The sequence below is a fragment of the Balaenoptera musculus genome, chromosome 20 (genome assembly GCF_009873245.2).
Source record: "Balaenoptera musculus isolate JJ_BM4_2016_0621 chromosome 20, mBalMus1.pri.v3, whole genome shotgun sequence".
NCBI lineage: Eukaryota > Metazoa > Chordata > Mammalia > Artiodactyla > Balaenopteridae > Balaenoptera > Balaenoptera musculus.
This window is the reverse complement of record NC_045804.1, coordinates 56744778-56764764: the sequence shown is the minus strand read 5'-3', so window position 1 is coordinate 56764764 and position 19987 is coordinate 56744778. Positions and strand designations below refer to the sequence as shown.

Sequence of the window (19987 nt, the reverse complement as noted above, 5' to 3'; positions counted from 1 at the left end):
TGGTCACTGAAGGACCAGCCCTGCATGCGTCCTTCTGAGGCCTGGCAGCCTCTTATAGAATATGGAGACAGGATAGTGGATGCCACCCAGATGGTGGAAGCATCCACCAAAAATTAGGCTAAAACTGCAGTCCTTCGGGGAGCCTTCTTGGGCATCTGGTTTCATACCTCCCACCACTTCAGAGAGAATGGCATCACCTCTTACTTGAAGAGCATTTAAACACATCTTGGAACACTTGCTCACCTTCTCCTCTCTCTTCTCTGGGATCTCGTCATGCTGCCCTCCTAGAAGCATGGACGCATCCCTTCCTTAGCTGTATCTACAGAAGTAACCTGACGACAACCAAACTCATCTTGATACCCTAAGCCCTAGGACAGAGGTGGGCTGTGGCAGATGCTGCTCAAGACTTGTACAGATTTCAGAAACCTTTTTAAGAAACAGGGGTGGTGGAGGCAGAATACCCACCAGGACTGAGTTGTGTCCCCTCCCCGGCTACCCCAGTTCTATGTCGAAGCCCTAACCACTGTGACTATTGGGAGGTAGAGCTTTTTGGAGGTAATTAAGGTAAAATGAGGTCAGAAGGGCGGGTCCTAATCTAATAAGATTGGTGGCCTTATAAGAACAGGAAGAGAGAGATCTCTCCATGTGCACATGGCAAGGAAAGGCCATGTGAGGACACAGAGAAAGTGGCCGTCTGCAAGCCCAGAAGAGAGCTGTCATCAGAAGCTGAATACGTTGGCACTTTGCTCTTGGACTTCCAGCCTCCAGAGCTGTGAGAAATGAATTTCTGTTGTTTAAGCCACCTCATCTATGGTATTTTTTTATGATAGCCCAAGCTGCCACTACAATACTAATCATAATGAATTGTAATATTTTAAAGCTTGTCTCATAGAGGATGTGAAACGAGCCAGAGAAGCATCAAGGAAGGAAATACTAATTTCCCTGAAGTCTTTATCAACTCCTAGAAGAAAACAGGGAAAGGGCATTCTAAGTCAAAAGAATTCCTTGTGCAGGAGCGTGGAGCGTAGCATGCGCGCGCGCGCACACCACTCTGTGCTACAGCCACGGGAGATACCTCATTGTTCTCCAGATGTGCAAGGCTTTGTTTAGCAAGACATCTTTTAAATATTCTGGCTATTTATCCCTTGTCCATGACATGTGTTCTGTAACTTCAATTTTAACTTGGTTTACGATGTTTCTTGGCGTAACAGCTTTAAAAAATGTGTAGTCAATTTGTCAACCTTTCCTTTTATGACTTGATTTTTCAGTATTCATTTAAAACACTTGTTCCTTAAGCAGTGCTTAGTGGTACTCTATATTTTCTTTTAAAATGACAGTGTAGCTTTTCATATTTAGCTTTTTAAATAATCCAGAATGTATTTTGGTATACAGTGTGAGGCAGGGATCTCTTTTTATCTTTCCCCAGATGGACAGTCAGTTGTCTCAGCACCTTGTACAAAACAGTTCAGATTTTTCTCTCTGATTGTAATGCTGCTTATGTCAAATATCAAGTTTGCCATATGCACAGGTCTATTTTTCTTATTTATTTGGAAGGGTGCTTTATATATTCTGGATACTAATCCTTTACCATTGATATATGTTGCAAATGTTTCATCTCATTTTGAAATTCTGATCAACAGAAGTTTTTACTTTTAATGTTGAAATTAACAATTTTTAATGGTTTCTTTTTTATGCATTATATTTGGGAATCTTTTTCTTACCTTAAGGATATAAAGATATTCTCCTAAAAGTTTCATAACTTTGTCTTTTACCTTTATGTGTTTAAGCCTCTAAGGTGAACTTTTTTTTGTATGGTATGAGATAGAGATCCGTAGTAAACTGTATTATTTTTAAACAATTCTTCCTTTCCTCTGTGCCCTTGCCATGGCTCACTGTGGGCAGCATATACTCCACTTTCTGACTGTCTTTGAACTTAACCATGTGACTCGCTTTGGTGAATGGAATGTGAGCAGATATAATGTGTGCCCCAGCCAACAAGAGACTTTAAGTGTGCTATGTGGTTTGGCTTACCCTCTTGGGTTCCTTACCTGCAACATGAGAAGTGCGTGTCCCCGGTCCCCTCTTCTCCTCCAGCCTGGCTCAGAGAATGAGAGACAGCTGGAGCAGACCTGACTCTGAACTGTTAGATGTCACGACTGGCATACAGACCTGTATGTGCGTGAGAAAGAAATGTTGTTTGTTGTAAGCCACTGAGATCTTGGGGCATGTTTGTTATACAGCATCATTGCAGCAACATGGCTGACTAACACTAGATTTAATTTATTTTTATTTTCAGTATGGATAACCAATTATTGAAATATCCACCCTTACCACGTTGATCTCCAGTACCAACTCTGCCATAAATTAAATTTCTGCATGCATGTGGGTCTGCTTCTGGAATCTCTTTTCAGTTCCAATTCTCTATTTGAGTACTTACTTTACCATTTTTAAATATATTTAATTGGGTTTGATTTTATATTTTACTTATTTATTTTTAAAATTTATTTTTTAAATGAATTTATTTATTTATTTTTGGCTGCACTGGGTCTTAATTGCTGCACGTAGGCTTTCTCTAGTTGCGGTGAGTGGGGACTACTCTTCGTTGCGGTGCACGGGCTTCTCGTTGGCAGTGGCTTCTCTTGTTGCGGAGCATGGGCTCTAGGCACATGAGCTTCAGTAGTTGTGGAACACAGGCTCAGCAGTTGTGGCTTGTGGGCTCTACAGTGCAGGCTCAGTCATTGTGGCGCATGGGCTTAGTGGCTCTGCAGCATGTGGGATCTTCCTGGACCAGGGCTCAAACCTGTGTCCCCTGCATTGGCAGGAGGATTCTTAACCACTGCGCCACCAAGGAAGTCCTTATTTTATTTTTAATTTAATATTTTACTGAGGTATAGTTGATGTACAATATTGTATAGGTTTATATAAATGGAGTTTAACCTTTAAAAGTTGTGAATCACTATATTGTACACATGTAACTTATATAATATTGTACATCAACTATACTTCAATAAAAAAGGTTACACTCCATTTATAGTTTTTACAAAATGTTGGCTAAATTCCCTGTGCTGTGCAGTATATCCTTGTAGATTATTTATTTTATACATAGTAGTTTGTACCTCTTAATCCCCTACCCCTATCTTGGCCCTCCCCACTTCCATCTCCCCACAGGTAACCACTAGTTTGTTTTCCATATCTGTGAGTCTGTTTCTTTTTTGTTATGTTCACTAGTTTGTTTTATTTTTTAGATTCCACATGTAAGTGATATCATACAGTATTTGCCTAACTCTGACTTATTTCACTTAGCATGATATCCTCCGAGTCCAACCATGTTGTTGTTGATTTTATATTTTAAAAGAATATTTTTCTTCCATGTTCATGAGTGAGACTGATCTGAAATTTTTCTTTTTCAAATTGTCCTGTTGAGTTTTGATATCAAGGGTATGATTGCCTTGTAAAGTGAGCTGGCAGGCATTGCCTTGTTCCCTATATCATCCACTTCTTTAACACTGGAATTATTGTTTCCTTAATAGTTGGTGGTACATTGGAAGAACAGCCTGAGCCTTGTGTTTTCTTTGTGGGAAGGCATCAAGGTCACATTACCCTCATAAAATCAGTTTGGGAGTATTTCTTTCCTCTGGAACAGTTTGTGCAAAATGTGAATTATCCGTTCCTCGAATGTTTAATAGAAACTGCCTCTCAGACTCTAGGTAGGGTGATAGTATATGTGTGTGTGTGTGTTAAATTCCTAATTTGATTACTTTTATTGTTATTAGTCTGTTCAGGCTGCTTTTCTTGAGTCTGTCTGTTCTTTAGATATTTTTAAGAGAGTTGTCCCTTTTGCCCAGTTTTGAAACATGGGAGTGAAACATGATCAGGCCAGAGTTTTAGAAAGATCTCTTGGTCAGGTAGAGTCGCAGGCACTAGAAAGCACACATTTTCCCATTTACACTTTAATTTTAGGTATGTGTTTGGGAGGCTGGGACTTAGAGGGAGGAGCTCTGGCTGTATCTAACTTGGTCCCACCCCTGTCAGTGTCCAGGTTCTTTCCTTGTGGGTGTGGAGCTCCATCACTTTTAACCTTGCTAATCCCTTCAAGCCTGGTTTCCTCATCTGAAAAATGGGGGTAATAATACCCACCTCACAGAATTGTGAGAATTAAGTGATAACATATATGCCAGCACCTCGTAATACATAGTCTAGATTCAGACATAAAAGACCCTTTGGAGAGCTCCCAGACCAGACCTTCTGATGGGACTCTAAATTGGATGGATCTCTAAAAACGCTCAGAAATAACTCTCAAAATTACAAATATATGTTGTGGGGACTTCCATGATGTGATAACAAGGACTGGACTTAACCTCCCATTGTAAACAGTTGGAAAGCTGAACAAGATACATAAAATAACTTTTTTCTCCCAGGCATCGGACAACAGGCGGTGCACAATTGTGGTGCCTGAGAAAAGGGATAACAATGAAGTGAGCCTTGTAATCACCTGGGCTTTCTGCCTGGAGGCAATTTGACACCAGGATCAGGGAGGAGGAGCCCAGAGAGAGGCAGGCAGCCGGCTTGAGTTGTGAGATCAAAGAAGATCCAAAGAAGCCAGCCCAGGGTAAGTTAGGTGATCTGAGAAAACCAGGTCACCTGGAAAACAGGGCAAGTCCTGGGACTGCTTAACTGGGAGCAGGAGAGACGCTGACCTCAGATGAGTGGTGTTCTTCATGCTGTGTATGGCCCTGGAAGACAGAATCAGGACGGTTGGATGGAAATTAGGAAAAGAGGTTTGGGCCAAGCCCAAGGAAACACTTTCTAGTAGTCGTGGTTGATTGGGTTGGAGCGGCTGCCTTGCCCGGCTGGGCTGATGAAGGGACTGGGCAGCGTGCCAGGTTGTTGCCGAAGGTCGTTTTGCAGGGGGCAGGGGCTGGGCTACATGCTGTGCAGGGCCCAGGCTCGAGGTTGATTATAGTTTGGGTTTTTTTTAAATTTATTTTTGGCTGTGTTGGGTCTTCGTTTCTGTGTGAGGGCCCTCTCTAGTTATGGCAAGTGGGGGCCACTCTTCATCGCGGTACGCGGGCCTCTCACTATCGCCGCCTCTCCCGTTGCAGAGCACAGGCTCCAGACGCGCAGGCTCAGTAATTGTGGCTCACGGGCCCAGTTGCTCCGCGGCATGTGGGATCTTCCCAGACCAGGGCTCGAGCCCGTGTCCCCTGCATTGGCAGGCAGATTCTCAACCACTGCGCCACCAGGGAAGCCCCATAGTTTGGTTTTGATAGCCTGGCTTCTGTAAGAGGCAGGTGACAACTGACTGTTTTTAAAGCCTATTGAGAAAACTGAAAGTCCCTGAAAATCCCACCCCATAAAAAAACAGAGCAGTTTTCCCTACGCATCATTTGTATTTATATTTTTATTTGATTTCTCACCTCCGTGTGTTTCTTCTTGAAGGCAGGGACCATGTCACATATATGTTTTCATGTCCCCCTCCCCTCCCCTCCCAGGAATAAACCCCGTGGTTACCAGGTGCTTTCTCAATACCTGAGCATAGGGGCTTGGCCTGAGGAAGGGCTGGCAAACGTGCATCTTGTGTGCTGCCCTTCCTGCTGTGCCCCCGGCAGACATCACTAGTCAAGCATGGAGTTCTTTTCCACTGAGCTCAGCCTCAGCCATGGTTCTAGACTGTTGCTTCTAATTAATTAGAATTAGTGCTGACAGTGTTTTAACTATCTGCCATCCTGGGGCTGAAGGAATGCTTAGGATTCAAAAAGCACAGTAGTATCCTGTCCTGGTCGCAGTCTATGTTTTTCACCAGCTGTCATCTGCTTTCCAGTACGTGGGCACAGCCGGCATGCTAGTGGTCTGGCTGAGAGCCAGGGGGACATTTTGGGGGCACTGAATGCTAGGAATGCCTTGGGGCTGATGGAATGAAAAGGCTTTGGAACTTGGATGGGATATTGATATAGCGTCCAGGGTTGCAACCACGTAGGGTAGGAGTTGGGACTTGATCACATCTCTGAACCCCTTATTTTTGGGGTGGAGCCTGATGCGATATTGGCCCCCCGCTTCTGACTGTGAGCACCTGCAGATGTTCCTCTTGGCTACAGATCATTTCAGCCTGATTGGCGCTGCAGGAGAAAGAGGACAGGCGTGAGACTCAGCTCTGCGCTCATGTTCTCTCCTTCTGCCACTTACCAGGTGAGCAGCCTGGCTTCCACCTCTTCAAGGAGGGGGCGACAGCATCACCTGATAGTTGTTTGGAGATTTAATGAGAAAAACTAGGTTATGTGTCAAGCACACAGTGGATATTAAAAAAAAAAATGACCAGCACGAACATACTGTTCACTGTGTGCCGTTCGCTGCTCTATGAGATATAATGAACGCATAGATTAATTCAGTCAATGCTCATAATAACGCTGTGAGGTTCTGTAAGTATCACCCTAACTTGATAAGATGAGGAAACTGAGGCTCAGAGCAGTTGGTTCTACCCAGGGTCACACAGCTGGTACTTGGTAGAAACAGGGTTCTGACCCGGAGCCTGTGCCCTTAGCTGTCACTCCCCGTGTCGCCAGCGTGGCCACCAACACGTATATGCTGGCCACCAGCTCCGTGCGAGATGCTGTGTTAGGTGCTGGGCAGACAAATATTAATAAGATACATTTGGGAATGAGTAAACGGGGACGTGAAATCGAGTAGGACACAGTTTGGGGGCCACGGAAAGCTTGTAATCAGTGTGGGGTGATGGGATGGGGCAGGAAAGGAGGGTCCCACGGAAATGACCGGCACTCAGTAACCTTCCAGAAATCTCTGCAGGTAGATGATTAGATAGGCACTCTAGTTTACGGAGCGGCCTGTTCTGAGTTTGCTGGGTGTGAACCGGCTCACCGGGGCTTGGTCAGCACTTGGCGGTCGGACCCTGCTGCGCTTCTGAACCTGCACCCCTCGGGTGAGATGCGGCGCGCCCACCTCGCCAGGCGGCCCGAGGTGCGCAGGCACGCAGCCTCGTCTAGTCCAAGCTTTATGCCCAGACTGGTGTCCTTACAAGAAGAGGAGATTAGGACGCAGACACACGCAGAGGGACGACCAGGTGAGGACACAGGCAAGAGGCGGCATCGAAGCGCCCAGGAGCGAGGCCTCGGGAGAAACCAGCCCTGCCGGCACCTTGATCTCGGAGTCCTCCAGACTGTGAGGAAGCCAGTGTCTTGTCTGAGCTGCCCGGTCTGTGGTGCTTTGTTACAGGGGCCTGAGCCAACTCCGACACTAACCGTTTTCCATCTCGCCTCTCACACCAGCTTCCAGACCCCCGGGGGTCCCTCCACAAGCACCGCCAGGCTTTCTTCTCTCTTCCTGCTGTTGCCTCTGCCCTGGCGCCCTGCTGTGGCGGCCCCGAGCCTCACTGTGTCTGGAACCTGCAGTCTGCCCTGGAGACGAGAGACCCCAGAGCAAGGGAGATACTGATGAAAGATGGGATTTAGGATAATTATAGCCTCAACCCCTTGGTGTGCCGTTCAGAGCCCTGTCTTCTATTACCTGGCCTTTCTGGATTCTGGTTCTCCACAAGCAAAAATGATTAGAAAAAATATTCCATGCTTTCTCTCCTCTGAACCCAAGTGACTCTGGTAATATTTCGTCATAAAAGTCACATCCAGCGTAGTAGCCGGTGTCTCGCTGCTCAGGCCCAGGCCCCCAGGGAGGCCTCCCGAGTGGAGAAATGCTGCTCCTCTGGGTGGCAAGTCCTCCACGGAGCCGGGCGCTGTGCCCCGTTCACCCAGGTGCTGGTCCTGGGTCAGGCCCCCCCCCCCCACCCCCAGGAGGGACACTGAGACGACGGTTCTCCTGCAAGCCTTGTGTTCCTGGTTCCCGCACAGGAGTGGGAGGGCAGGGTGGAGAGAGTGTGGTTTTAGGCTAAGTCCCGGAGAGGTGACTTCAGCCTGTTTCCGAAGGGGAACCCCGGAGTGTAAGCTAGGCCCTTGTAAGTTTTGAGTGCGTCTCTGGCAGCAAAGAGCAAGGGAGCCGGGCTCTCTTGGCTCCTACCCATCAATCACTGGCCGTGGGCCACACCCAGCGGGGGTTGGAGGCTCCCCGCCATTTCTGGCTGGGTCTGGAAGAGCCGCTCCAGTAGCCCAAGGGCAGCTGTCCAAAAAAGACTTGCATCTGTGGGCTGTTGGAAAGAAAAAGCCCCCCGAAGCCAGGGAGAGGATGCCCCCCCACAGTGAAGGGGTCCCTGGGGCTGCGGGCAAAGCTCCCACCTGGGAGCTCCCTAAGGCCAGGGTCTGTGTTTTGACGTCTGCATCCCTTGCAACCAGCACGTCTGACACATAACAGGTGGTCAGTAAGTGGACGTGCCGTGGACTGAACTGTGTCTCTCCTGAGATTCGTGTGTGAAAGCCCTAACCCCCAGTGGGAAAGTATTTGGAGACGGGGCTTCGGGGAGATGATTAGGCTTTATATGAGGTTATGAGGGTAGGGCCCCCATGATGGGATTTGTGCCCTTATAAAGAAGAGGCACCAGAGCTCGCTCGCTTGCTCTCTGTGAGGACACAGCAAGTAGGTGACCACCTGCCAGCCAGGAAGAGGGCCCTCACTGGAAACTGACCACACTGGCGCCATCACCTTGGACTTCGAGGCTCTAGCACTGGGAGAAAATACATTTCTGTTGATTGAGCCCCCTAGTCTGTGGTGTTTTGTTCTGGCAGCCCGAGCTGAGACCAGATGGATGGAGAGCCTGCTCCAACCTGAGAGGAGATTCTTTTCATTTTAAAGGGTGTGTTTGCTGCCAGATCGATTGTCCACGTTCATCTTTGGAGTCTGAATCCATAGGCCCAAGGGAAGGCCCTGGGCGAGCCCCCCGAATGGAAAGGAACATCTTCTCGGCAGCTTCTTGATGCTGCGGTTTCTGTTGCTGCGGTTTCTGTCGAGTGACGGCCGCTGGGTCTCTGTGCCTCCCTCACTGTTGGCCCCTGGATTCAGAGCCCATCTGAGAACATCACAGAAGGCACTTTCTCCTTTCAGCTCCTTCTGTTTTGTGCTGGGATCCAGACAATGGTTTACCAGGTTCAGTTTTCAGTATCATGAACTTTTGCCTTCCCTATGTCCCCAAATGTATTTTAGTGCGAATTAGGAAAAGGTTGCCTGGCGGGTGGTGAGACCCAGGTGTCCATTTTACCTGTTTCGGACCGTTTACGGATATCTTGCTCACGTCTTGCTAGGAGCAGGCAGGCAATTCCAAGAACTAAGCATTCGGCAGATGCCAACTCCTGGCTGAAAAGAACCATTTGTCCTGCAAGTTGATGCTGGGAACGGGAATCCTCAAACTATCAGTCAGAAGGGAAAGAAAGCATTTTACCTTATTTGCTTTGAAAATGTAAATTGAGAGATTTAAGGTTATAAATCTTGGTCCTCTGGGTAGAATCTTGGCTGTTTGGATAGAATCTTAGGACTGGATGGCCTTTTGGGCCCTGACGTTCAGTTCCCCTCTGAGGCTCGAACACCCTCCATATTTCTTATTATTTCCAGTAGTGAAAAATCTAAATAAAGAAAATGCATAACTGTTTTAAAGAAGAAATGCCCAATTGTTTTCACACAGAAAGTTTCTTAAAGCACAGTTTAAAATTCAGTCCACTCTCAGGATATTTTTAGTGTCTTGAGAATGTTCCAGATCGCTGACTCAGTAAGCCCAGGCTCTTAAAAATGAGTGTTTTTAAACCCCACAATGTAACATTGTCTAAGGTCCTTGCCATTTGAGTCTGACCGTACAGTCTGAAGTCGGCCCTGGTTTCCTATGGGCTGTTCTCAGCCTTTCTGAGCATCCAACACCCCCCAACCCAAATCTGATGATAGAGCAAGTTCCGGGCATAGCACAGAGAAGAGGGGACCTGTGGTGGCGTGTGAAAGAACAGAAGGTTACTGTGTTCATGTCGGTCAGAGCCGCAAGGGCCCCTGAGCTGGTGGAAGTCAGCATCCTCACGTTGCTGAGGAAGAAATGAGAGCCCAGGGAGGGCCAGGCACTTGCGGAGGCCTCATGGTGCCCGTTTGCTTCCCGTCCTTCAGCTACCCGAGCGGGGGAGTGGGGGGCCGGCTCCCTCTTGATTCAGTGGAGCTCCTAATCCGGGCACCTTCCTTTGGTGCAGTTAGGTCTGGTCATGGTGGTAGCATTGGTTTGCTTGACACACATGGATGCTTTAGGAGGTGGTAAACAGGGAGTGTGACCCAGTATTTCCAAATCTGAACTATGTTGCATTAATAAAAATATCTCAATGATCTGTGGGCTATTTAAAATTTCTCTATCTCTCTTTCTCCCCCCTTCTCTCTTCTATCTATCTACCTATCTATCTGTCTATCTTCCTATCTGTAATGTTTATCTAATAATCAATATGCACAGCAGAGAGAGAATGCTCCCAGTAGTTTCAGATTGTAGCAACACAGATCACTTCCCACTCAGGGGCTGGGTACCACCAGATGGGACAATGTAATCCCCTTCTTTATGAGCCCCTGAGCATTGCAGGGGTTGTGTGGGTTCTGTCATGGTTACTGGTGCTGGAGAATTCCCCCTGGAGCCTTGGCCTCTTTGAGTCACCTCAGGGAAAGCCCCTTTGGAATCCCAGGGAGGCAGACAGGATCTGGTCCCAAAAGAAAAACCTTAGATCTCATGATGTCTAGCCCACCGATGGAGAATGCCAGGGCGCATATACAGCCCAACTCAGAGACACTGTGGCAAAGGTTTTATACACGAGACCTGTCCCCCTGCCCAATATGTCTTCCCTGGTCTTTTCCTAATCCCAGCCCCTTTGCCCGTAGCAACCCCACATCCCAAGGAAAACGGAAGAGAAGGCTTCCATGGTTTGTCTTTTCTGGCTCTTCCAGTAACCATTGTTTGTATCAGTAGTTCTCAAAGTGGGATCCCAAGACCAGCAGCACCACCGTAACCTGGGAGGTCATGAGACATGCAGGCTCTGGAATCCCACCCCAGGCCTCTGAGGATGGGGCCAGGGATCTGTGTTTAACAAGTGGTCCAGGGGTCCTGATGCTCCCTGAGAATCACTCCTCTACACGACTGCTAATGAAGCCGGACTTTCCAGCTCCTTGAGTCTTCCTTGCCCTTCTATAAATTAAGTCTGATGTTGAGCTTATTTAAAGGTATCAGATTGCCGAACTTTTACATGTTAGCTGTTGTAAGTTATTTTCAGAGTCACAAATACTACTGAAGAGGGGAAATGAGCAGTGTTACGGTGGCTCCTGAGCCGTCAGGTGGAGGCAAGGGAAGCCCATCCTGTAAACTCAAGGCCATACTGATCTGGAGGAAGATAGAGACTGAAATGATTTTCTGATTAGAACAAAGAGAAAAAGGAAAATGGGACTAATTAAAAACCCCTCTATCCTCCGTCTTTGTAGGACTACCATTATCTCTATTGGTACTTTATATTTCTTAATGATTCTAATTCTTCAGGACCTAAAATCAATTCCTTTGGGTTCCTGGCATCTGTAGAAACATCTAGAATGCTTTTTTTTTTTTTTCTGCTATGATTTATTATTGAACTATTTATTAGAAGATTCAATCTTGGAAAGATGGAAAGGAAAAACATATAAAATATAAGTATAAAATTTAATATTAATAGAGTTGGTTACAAAATCCCAGAAGTGTCCATTAATTCACCTTTAAAAAAGTATACACACAACACACTTTTATTTAATACATAAACGTCCACATCTATTATAACGTCTTTAGAAATTGCAATAAGATCCTCTTGATGCTTTTTTTGCCCTATATTCTGTTTCCTGATACTAGTCATGACTTAACGATTGGACAGTCTCTGAAGGCTTCGTTGGGGCAGATTTATGCCTTGAGATCGGGGACTGTCTCTCTTATGGTGATGCATTGGAGCGAAATAGGACCCTTGTCCTTGATGGCCGTGAGCACTTCGCAATCTGTAATGTCATTGTTTGCCCATAATAACCTCCCACATTTGTCTGGCTCCGCGGTTCTCAAAGCTCTTTGATGTTCAGTCTTGTATTTTGTCTTCACAGTAGAGACAAGGGTACCTGTGATTAACTCTTGTGATCCCGTCTCCTTAGCTGTGGAGCGTGGGTGGTGGCTTGTCCAAGGTCACATGACCTGCGCGTGGCTGCCCCTCCCGTCATCCTTCTTAAAATGAAAAGGGCCAGTGACTCTGGTTCTCCATTTCTAAGGAAAATACGGTAGTACGTGTAAAACCTCAGGTGTGTGGTTAGGACTTGGTAAAGGTTAGCTGCTACTCACTTGTCATTGTTCAATGTGGGGCACGACAGAGGGATGAAGTGGCTTTCTGGTGACAGCCAGGCCATCAGAGAGCTGGAACTCCGGGGTGACTGGGCCCTCAGCCCCGGAACTCTTTCCCTGAACCACGGGGAGCGGACGTATCCGACCCATGAGGAGGGCTCCCCGGATTTCATCTTGTCTTGCTTCGTCCGTTTCTGCCTTTACCTTCCTCCAGCCCGTGCTCTGCTCCACCACTCCCTCCCCTGGGATTTGATGCCAGAAACTCTGACAAAGCACAGAAATATTTACTGAACATGTACTGCATGCAAAACACTGTCCTAGACATGGGGTAGGGCAGCTATAAACCAGGCCCTGTGTTCCATTAATTCTAAGTAGCACTTAAAACACATTCCAACAACTCTGAAAGCGCGGTGTGTCTTATAACCTATAGCTTTGGGTGCACAGAGAGAAACAATAGGGAAGCCATGGGGAGGGGCACAGGGAGGTGCTGCAGGAAGGGGGACCTCTTCCAGGGCCCGAGAGTGGGCTCTTGTCTAACACTCGGAAATGGATTATCCGAGGAGACACACCTGCTGATGAAGCAAGAGACTTTATTGGGAAGAGGCGCCTGGGCGGAGAGCAGCAGGGTAAGGGAACCCAGGAGAACTGCTCTGCCACGTGGCTCACAGTCTCGGGTTTTATAGTGATGGGGTTAGTTTCCGGGTTGTCTCTGGCCAATCATTCTGACTCAGGGTCCTTCCTGGTGGCGCACGCATCACTCAGCCAAGATGGATTCCAGCGAGAAGGATTCTGGGAGGTTGGTAGGACATGGGGACTGGCAACAGAGGGGTCCAGGGGCTTGTGAGCCCCGTGGAAATGTAACAGGGAAGAGCTAAATTGGACTCCACGTTGGATCTGCTTCTTTGACTTTAACCTTTGCTTTTCGTTGATTTTGTTATTATAATCATACATAATGGCCTGCCTCGGGGAACCCTGCCCACCTGTGAATGGCTGCAAGAGAAAAGAAACTAACACATCCCCTCACCTCACCGAGGCCGGTCATTCCAGGCGATGTTTTGCAAGACTGAAGGCCCTTTTACTTTACTTCCTCACTGCCCTCTCTGATTCTATAAAAGAAACTGGCATCCAGACCCCGATAAGATGGTTTATCGGAGACACTAGTCTGCCGTCTTCTCGGTCTGCCGGCTCTCCGAATCAAGTCGTCTTCCTTGCCTCAGCACCTCGTCTCCCATTCATTGGCCTGTCATGCGGCGAGCAGAGCAAGCTTGGACTCGGTAACATAAAGAGCAGCTGGAAGTCTGGACGCTGGAGACTGGCCAGGTTGGAGCGGGACACGTGGACAACTGCAGGGCCTGAGCAGGACACAGCCCCCCTGGCCCACGTGTCTGGGGTCCGAGGGGACATCAGTGGCCTGTGGTGTCTCTCCATTCCTTCCAGAGGCTTTTTAACAAGACAGGACCATCATTTATTTCCACTTGCTTCGTTTACTGCAAATTCCCCTCCTCCTCTAGATTTCACCAGGCCACACACTGACTAGGTAATTTAATTTGCACAGCGTCTTCTCTTGGTTTGTTTTGTTTAACATGAGGTTGGAAGCACAAATCTCCACTCTTCAAAGGACTGGACATTAGAAACAACCCAGCTGGGCTCCGGACTGGAATTACAAAAAAAAAAAAGGTTGATAGAAGTAAGGAGGTAGCAAAGTGAGACAAAGAGGGCTGTCCGAACGCCCCATAAATCTTCAGTGCCCTTCACCGTTCATTTCTAAGGACTGAAGCGTTCTCATTTACGGAACTTTTGCCTCAAAGACCTTTGACGGGATAAGTGGAATTCTTCCACCCAGAACTTCTGAATTGAGCTGGTCACCGGAAACCTCCAGCCCCACCCTAAAGCCTCCTCCTTCCCGCTGAGCTTCGGGCCGCGGCCATCGGGTGGCGCCACCTGCCTGCTTGGGCCAGGGGTGGGGTGCGGGGCAGGCCGCGCCAGGCTTCCTTCAGGCGCCTGGAACGCATTAGCGACGCCCGCAGATCTGACTCTCGTCTCCTTGGGAGAGACGTGGGGAGAGAGAGAAACAGCCTGAAACACCGGGGAGGGGAAGAGCGCCGAGCAGATGCAGAGCAGCCCGGCCTCGTGGAGGGCAGGGTGTGCCTCCGCCCCTCGCTCGGCCGCCAGCCCCACCCCTGGCACGTCCGCTCCGGGTGGACGGGGCGCACGGCCTGGAGGAAGGAAGCCGTGAGCCAGAGGGTTCCAAACAAAGGGTGACATGACAGGGTCCCCAGAGCGCAGGGCCTGCCGGCCCCCCTCATACTGGCATGGCGGTCCCTCCTAGGCGGGGACCAAGAGGGAAGGGCGGAGGCCGTCCACCTTCCTCCTCTGCACGGTGTACCCTTCCTTCTGAGGGTGACTGATGGGTCCGGCTGAAGGGGTCCAATTCCAGAAACTTTCTATGTCACTCAATCACCCCTCCCCCCATTGGATTTCCCCTTTTATTTTTTTCCTGGGCCTTGATGGTGAGAAGTGGTTAGTGCCTAACAGGCTGTGTGATCCATTGGCCAGTGAGGTCCAGGCACCTTTCCGGGTGGGGACAGGGGTCAGAGGGGGACGGACATGGTGGCAGAGGGCCAGCCAGGCTCTCTCCAGGTAGGGAGTGAGGTCCAGTTCTCCCTCCCCTTCTTGCGGCCAGAGATGCCCTCGTGGCTAAGGTGGGCGGGAGCTCTGCCTGTAGCCCTGCCCGCTGAGGGGTTGGTTACACCTGCTCTCAGGCAGGTGGCACCCCCCTGAATCTGGTTGTTTCACCCTGCCCACCTAAACCACGTTGTTTTCAACCGCTGCAGCTGGCCGCCTCGCTGGGGACAAACTGATCGTTCTCTCCCTGCTCCTGAAGGCTGTGTTTTGGCGGAAGCGTGTGGGAGAGTGTTCAGAGCTGTGAGCAGAGCTCCAGGTCAGGCCAGGCTGGCTTTTTGTGAGGCTCTTCTCTGGCCCCCTTCCCCAGGGGCTCCCCGAGGAAATGTCATTAGTAGCAGGTCACGAGGCTTTGGATTGGAGGCCTACTGCAGCCGGTCCCACAAATGTGATGTCCCCCTCTTTCCCCAATGGCACACTGAATGAAATAGAAACTATTGTTAATAGGTCGCCAAAGTCAGCTTGAGATTGGGGAGGTAGGCGTTGTGTCTATGGAATTAAATAATCTCTAAGTGGTCAGAATGAACTCCAAGTGGAATAGAGGACAAAAGAAAAGGATCTAGTGATCATAGTGAATCCCAAGTTGACATGAGTCATTGGGATGGGACAGTGATGACTAGGGAGGGACACTGGGAAAACCCCGATGGAAAGCCTCCAGCTGCATCTGGCACCTTCTCTCTGTTATTAGGAGACACTCAAGTCTTGGTCTAAGAAGTTTAGGGGAAATACACATTATAGGCTAAACAATTTATAAGCTCCTTAAGGGCAGAAATTGTGTCTTCTACATCTGTCATATCTCCCACAAGTCTTAAAATTTAATAATTGCATATATCCTTAAGAGTTTACAAGGTATTTTCACACACGATGAATTTTCAACAAATTCTTATTGAATGATTGAATAAATCATAGAATGAAAAACAATTTTGCAAGTTCAAAGAGGTCAAGTAATCAAGAATCCAGCATAATAATTGTCATACGTTGTATGGCCTGGATGGTCAGGTCTCCCATTGGATTCCGTCCAATCCAAATTAGATAAAACAAATTGTAGCCTGCTGGGTTGATATGCAGGACAATTAAAAAAAAATCAAAACAGAGGCAGAGAAACCACATAAATCTCCTTTCCTGCAGCCGGGGCCATAGTCCCGGAACAAGACGGGGCTCTGACCGGCAGAGGCTTCCGGGGGAGAGTTAGGGCCACTGCAGCAGGGAAGCTCTGTGACCCCGGGGAGGCCTGAGTCTCTCTGTGCTAATTACCACCCGACACGTCCCCAGAGGAAGGTCCACCCGTCCTCTCTGGAAGAGGGCTCACCGGTTTGGAGGCGCAGAGACACAGAGCTGCTCAGGAATTTCCTTGGGGCTTCGAGTCATCATGTTTCTAAGCTGGTTTTACTGTAGGGAAACTGAGGCACAGAGCCGAGAAGAGGTCTGCCTGATGTCCGACAGTCGTGGCCGAAGCGACACTCAGACGCGCCCCCTGGCAGAGCCACAACCGGACCCTGATCGCTTTGGAGGGGGAGCTGGAACGAGCTCGGGGAGCGAAGCTTCCGGGACACACTGTCATGTTTTACTTCCTTGCTGTGTCCTGCTGTCATCCTGGAGGAGGTCAGTACTGAAAAACATATATAAAAAAACCCAACATTTGTTTTGTTTGTTTTCAAAAAGTGTTAGCCGTGGATAAAAGCAGCCTGCTCTGGAAACCGGAGAACCAGTTTTACCCCCAGCTTTATTCCCGGTCCCGAACTTGGTGACAAGATTAGGGCACGTTGTCTCTGAGTCCGTCCCCATCTGCAGAATGAGGTCGCCAGACTGGATAATTTTGGAAGCACTTCTCAGCTCTAACATTTGATGAGCTTTGCGGTCTGTTATCTGTGGGCGTGTGCTTGATTTTGGAGCGAGCTTCGAAGGGTGGCTTTGGAAGTGATTGTTATCGTACACTTTCGCCCCCTCCCACTGGCCGAGAGGGAAGGACTGGCTTTGGCCGTGGCTACCACTAGACAGGTGACCCTGTGCTCTTGGGGGGTTGGCGGCTGTTTGGAAGGTACAGGGTGAAACTGCTCGTGTTCTTCTGTTGAGCAGAACCCACACATTCCTCGGACTCCTCCTCATCACCAGCTCCTCTTCCCAGTTCCCGGCCTCCACCCTGGTTTCTGTAAAGGAAATTCTCAGTTTCAGCAGACTCCAACACCCAAGTAATCTGTTCGAAGGAAACTGTAAATGACGGACGTTTCTTCTCAACGTTCTCCAAATGTCTCTGGGCCTAGAGCACTCCCAGCGCAGGCATCGAGCGTGTGCTTGGGTGGTGCTTGGGATCGAAGCCAAGGCAGGAACAGCTGTCCCCGGGTTTGGGTTTTTAATTTCTGACGTTGGAGCCTCAAGGGCTAGTATTCCCTCTCTTGAGCCTTGCCCCCTCCATAGGATAGAAAGCCACGTCTGCCTCAGGCTTCTCCATTTCCAATAAGTTCACGAGTGCCAGGGGCTCACGTTTTCAAACTTTGTACTCGGCTTTGCAAGAAAGGGAGCTCTGTTTCTTATAATCATGATATTAACATTATTAGCATCCTTAGATTCTCTGTTCTGAGGTTCAATTCCACCTGAGAGTAGGAAACACAGCTTGGCTGATTCAGAGTCCAATCAGGAACTTTCTGTGTTTTCCGCTTAAATTCAGATCTAGGGTTCTCACACCGCCTTTGTTTTTCCAGAAAGGTGTCTGAGTTCAGACACAGGCGGGGGCAGTGGAGAGGCCTCAGTCCCAGGGAGGCTGTTTCAGCACTGCACCCACTGATGTATCCTTATCCTTACCGGGTTTCAAGTCGCTTGGTCCCTACCGCATGTGTGTCCTGGCCCTCGGACGTCAGGTGCGCTAGCTCTCAGGTCCCTGTCTGCTCCCCTCCAAGCAGTGGCTGCTCCCCTGACCCCCGGGTGTGCAGGACTCTCTGAGGAGCTTAGCCATCTGGACTGCCCCCCTGCGGGGGTCTCTGTCCCACTCTCCCGGGGCCACCTTCCCCTGGGGAATGGAAACACTCTCGCCTGAGAGCAGCTTAGACACTCCCTTTGGTCTGGAGGAGAGACAGGTGAAGGAGGACAGACTTAAGTTCCCTTAGAAGGTCCCTCCCCCCGCCCCCCTCCCAGTTACCTCCAAAGCGGGGGTGGGGCCGATGGGAGAGCCCCAGGCGGGTTTTGGAAACCCTGCAAGAGGGCCATGAGGGCAGCTCGCTCCATTCCCTCCTGTGCAAAGGCAGTTTTTGCCTTGAAAATTCATCCTCAAGACAGCAGTGAGATACACCTCCCTCGTGAGCTACCTGGAATCCTGAAAATGGCCTTTCCTGATATAATTTTCATGCAGGAAGTTTTAACTCAAGTACTCCTTTCAAAACCTCAAGAATGTACTTCCTCCCTGAGTCCCTGCGTCCTGCAGGGTGGAAAAGGAGGACCTTGAACTTGGGCTCGTTTCCTCACAAGATGAGCTGGAAAGGTGAGCTCTCAGTGACCACAAGTTGACCGCATTCACAGTTTTCATGATTTACCTCACCGCTGAGTCGTGGATGGGAGGGCGCCGGTCGGCTCATCAGGCAGAGAGGCTGCACCTGCCGCTGAGCGTTGTGGCCCAGAACAGAATGGTCATCTTAACCAGTCCTCTTCTTCTCGAGTGTGGGTTTCCAAGAAAAGACAGAACCAAGAACCTTTGTGCCCTTCCTCCCCCCATCATCTCCTCTCTCCTCCTCTCTCTGCATCTACCCACATAGCCGACCCGTATTCTGCCCATTAGTGGTTTGGACCAGAGCTTCTCAACTTTGGCACTACCGACCTTTGGGCAGATAGTTCTTTGTTGTGGGGACCGTCTTTGCATTGTAGGATTTTAGCAGCATCCCTGGTTTCTACACACACAGACACCGGTAGCACTCCCCCTCCCCCCCCAGCTATAACAACCAAAAATATTTCTAGATATTGCCACATGTCCCTTGGGGAGGGGGAGGCATGCAAAACTGACCCCCAGTTGAGAACCACCACTTTAGACAAATTACAGATGAAAGTATCTGCTGTCACACTCAGCAGTAATCGTTCTTACACATAATCACTGACATTATGGTGTCCAGTAGGATCATCTGATAAAGGAATTTATTGATAAATTAAAATAAAAGCATTCTTTTATTCTAAGCCCAACATTTGTCATATCTTTTAGTCTTTTTCCCCCCAGCATCTTTGAAATAGTGTGAACTGTTTTTGCTACTCTAGTTTCACTCAGAATAATGTCTCTGTGTTTTGGTCTCTACCATTAGTGACAAAATAAGTTTGTTTTCCTTGGGAAACATGATTTTGCATTTTTCTTCTACAAAAAATTAATTGATTTACCTGGAAGTGATTTTTTTAAAAATTAACTAATGAATTTTTGCCTGTGTTGGGTCTCCGTTGCTGCACGCGGGCTTTCTCTAGTTGCGGCGAGCAGGGGCTACTCTTCATTGCGATGCGCGGGCTTCTCATTGCGGTGGCTTCTCTTGTTGCGGAGCACGGGCTCTAGGCGCGCGGGCTTCAGTAGTTGTGGATCGCGGGCCCTAGAGCGCAGTGCCTCCCGGGCCCGGGGAGCAGGGCACGGGGGCCAGAGCCCGCCCTGGGTGCCGGCCAGTGATAATGCCACCCTGCTCTCCCGACAAGTGCGACATGCAGTGAAGGATGCTTTCATCACAGTCTGCCCAGAATAGCACCATCGGCACTGCCGCCTTCAGGTTCCTGTCAGGCCTCCAGGAGGACAGGTGGCGTTCAGCCCCTTCTAGGAAAGGCGGAGCTTGAGTCAGCAGCGTTCCTTCAGAGGAGGACACCAGAGCCGAGAAAGACAGCACTTTGTTCCTGTGACTCCAGACGCCCAGGGGTCCTTCTCCCAGCAGGACCCTGCGGGCAGGGGCAGGTGTCCGGTTCCGGGAGTGCCCCCACTGCCCCGGGTCACACAAAGCTCTCAGCAGAAAGGGTGAGGCTGCTGTTTCCGCTCTGGATGTGCTGTGACTGAGGGGTCAGTTTCACCAGAGGGTGAAGCCCGGAGCTGAAACGCAGACGGATGGCTCCACAAAG

The 19987-nt window shown here is 49.1% G+C and overlaps 1 protein-coding gene across 1 annotated transcript in view; it reads left to right on the top strand.

The window, feature by feature from the left end:
• TEKT3 (tektin 3) overlaps positions 1 to 19987 on the top strand; it is a 182416-nt gene that overhangs the window by 8981 nt on the left and 153448 nt on the right. The window contains exon 4 of the mRNA XM_036836133.1: positions 4419 to 4609. The gene's annotated coding sequence lies outside the window, so the exon portion shown is untranslated. The remainder of the gene's footprint in view (positions 1 to 4418; positions 4610 to 19987) is intronic.